The following is a 3,133-nucleotide window of genomic DNA, read 5'->3' on the forward strand; positions in this document are numbered from 1 at the left end:
AAGAACAAGAACCCCACCAACATATATATCATTGAAGAAGCAAGTGATTCACGACGTGAACGTGTGCCCGTTTGCGTTACCCCGATGAAAGTATGGAATTGGGAAGTTATTCAGGTCGAAGACTGTAGCAGAGCAATGCAACAATTACTGTAGCAGAACTGTTCACAGCCCACCGAGAAATCAGAGAAACAGAGAATCAACACGGGCGTGTGGAAATTATCTATGCCAATGTGGAAATTCTGCACGGGTGCGTGTACCATCCAGGCCCGTGGAATTGCCCAATTCCAGCGCTATTTAAAGCCGGTTCAGCCCCGATTTTGGTATTTTTTTTCCTCCATCTTTTCCCCAACTTGCGAGAGGGCTTTAGCTAGGGTTTCGAGGGGTATTGGCCAAGGTTTTTGAGAGGTTCTACGGCTCTGACATCGTAATTCCATTAGGAAGAAGGTTGGTAGGGGAGCTTCGATCGAGACGTATCCTATACCGGACGAAGGAATCCTTGGATGACGAGTAGAGGACTTTCCACAAGACCATCGACACGACTATTGAGGGTGTTTCTTTATGGATTCATTGCTTTTACATTCTATTTCTTTGATTGTACTTAGCTCCATGGAGAGCTAAACCCCCTAGTGGGTACTTGGGTGATTGTGAACCCTAGGATGTATTCGTTTCTTTGAACTTCTTTATTATGCTGTCAATAAATTGATGTTTATTGTGAGTTCCAACCTTGAATGCTTGATTTTATGAACATTTCCCTTAGAGTGACACTAGGGTTGAGAGTTCTTATTGTTAACCTTGTGAGTGAATGACACACCACGAGCGTTACATAAAGCTAGGTTGGAGAGGGTTGAGAGGGTGAGTCGAGAGGTACAGGAGCGTCCCCTTTCCCCTCCGATGTGATAGATTCTACCTCCGTTCCTCGAGTTTTTTGCGGCCATAATAGAGTGAATGGTCTAAGGGATGAACCTCCGCTGGGGCCTAGTTGCGCGTGCAATAGAGTGAAGCATTGAGGTGATCTTAGTATCTAGGCCTTAATTGTGGTTGGGGACCTTCCGCATGGACCAAAGGGTTAGGTCTTAATCTAGGAAGAGATTTATCACTTGGAATCCCTAGAGCTCATTGCAACTCTATGCGAGTGTGAGATGTTGAGATTGTTCGATTTCTCCTCCGGGACATGTATAGAGTTATTCATAGTTGACCTTAGATTTGGGACTATGTGTGTAAGGATTTCCACGACTCACCATTGCATTAATTAGGAAGCATAATAGAGAGTTCTTGCACTTGAAGTGATTATCCTAGGTGAAGCATCATCCGAGTACCCCATCTTTATCGATTGCTTTGCCTCCTCCTTACTTTTATTCTCTTACTTGTTGCTTTTAATTTCTGAGAATTGAATCAATTCCACACTTATCATTGTTGATATTCCACATAGCTAAGAATCGAATTAAGTGTCTTTACTCCCTACTCCCTGTGGATTCGACCCCGCTCATCCGAGATTATTACTTCGACAAGCCCGTGTACTTGCGGGATATAAGCAAGGGGACCTTGTCAAGTTTTTGGCGCCGTTGCCGTGGAGCTAGGCGTTTAGAGATACTTTGCACTTTGTTTTCTTAGCTATTTCACTACACATTCTATTTCATATCTTCTTATTCTATCATCGTTCTGATTTTCTTTTTTTTTTACTTTTGGTGCAGCTCCAGGTTATGACCCGAGGGAATCCATCAATATTGATTGAAGGAGACCCTGACCTTGAACGTACCCTTCGAAGGAAAGGGAAAGAACCTGTACAAGAACAGCCTAATCCAGCTGATTTGGAAGTAGAAGGATCTGACAATATGGCAGAATAAAATGAGCAACAACGAACACTATCCAATTATGCCAGACCTTGGGGACACAATCGAGTATTGTGCGTCCCCCAATTACAGCTCAGAATTTCGAGCTAAACCCGACATTCATCCATATGCTGCGGAAGTCCGCACAATTCAACGGTTTGGCCGATGAGGATCCAAACAGTCACATAGAGAGCTTCGTCGAGATGTGTGACATGCTGAAGATAAATGGTTTGACGGATGATGCCATCAAATTGAGAGCCTTCCCATTTTCCTTAAAGTGGAAAGTAAAGCAGTGGCTACACTCATTACCTAGGGCATCAATCACTACATGGGAGGAGATGGTAGAAGCTTTTCTAGCCCGTTATTTCCCTCCCGGAAAATCAGCAAAGCTTAGGAATGAGATCTCATCCTTTGTGCAGTTGGAATTGGAGTCTCTATTTGAGACATGGGAAATGTTCAAGGAACTTCTGCGCAAGTGTCAGCAACACGGATTCTCGGAGTGGATGATTGTTCAAACTTTCTACAATGGTTTGAACCAGAGTACAAGGTAACTCTTGGATGCGGTGGCAGGAGGTACCTTAGGTAGCTAGACCCCCGACAAGGCTCGTCAATTGATTGAGGAAATTGGGTTAAATAGCTACCAGTAGAACGCTAGGGAAAAGAAAAAGGTGGCCGGTCTCCATGAAATTGATGATGTAACTTCATTGGCGGCCCAAGTGGAGAGTTTGAGTAAGAAGCTAGATCTTATAGCTTCAAATAGAGTTGCGGCCGTGACCAATTGCACCGGTTGTGGTGGAGGACATGCTCCCTTCGATTGCCCAATCGTCACAGGTGATGTTTCTTCTATTGAGAATGTTGACTTTGTAGGTAATGGAATAAGACCTCAAGGGAATCCATACAGCAACACCTACAATTCAGGTTGGAAGAATCATCCTAACTTTTCATGGAGTAATCAAGGACCACGAAGACCATGGGGCCATCGGGGTTCCAACAACAACAACAAGCCCCTCAAGTGGAAAAAGCAATTTCGAGGGCTTGGAAACCCGAATGACGGATTTGGAGAAGCACTTGGCTAGATTTGTTCAATCGGCAAATACAAGGTTTGAATCAGTCGAGGCTACACTTCGCAATCACACCGCCTCCTTGCACAATCTTGAAAATCAAGTGGGGCAAATTGCGAAATCTTTTTCCGAAAGGCCACATGGGAGTTTACCAAGCAACACGGAAACTAACCCGAGAGAACATGTGAAGGCGATCGCTTTGAGAAGCGGTCGTGAGGTTGAAGGGAGGCTTCCGAGTGAGAA

The 3,133-nt window shown here is 44.5% G+C and overlaps 1 non-coding gene across 1 annotated transcript; it reads right to left on the bottom strand.

Moving 5' to 3' along the window:
• Positions 1–2,215: 2,215 nt before the first annotated feature.
• LOC120272820 lies at positions 2,216–2,322 on the bottom strand. Its single transcript, XR_005540355.1, has one exon. It is a non-coding gene; the product is annotated as a small nucleolar RNA R71 (small nucleolar RNA).
• Between the last annotated feature and the right edge of the window lie 811 nt (positions 2,323–3,133).

Source organism: Dioscorea cayenensis, chromosome 11, assembly GCF_009730915.1.
Source record: "Dioscorea cayenensis subsp. rotundata cultivar TDr96_F1 chromosome 11, TDr96_F1_v2_PseudoChromosome.rev07_lg8_w22 25.fasta, whole genome shotgun sequence".
NCBI lineage: Eukaryota > Viridiplantae > Streptophyta > Magnoliopsida > Dioscoreales > Dioscoreaceae > Dioscorea > Dioscorea cayenensis.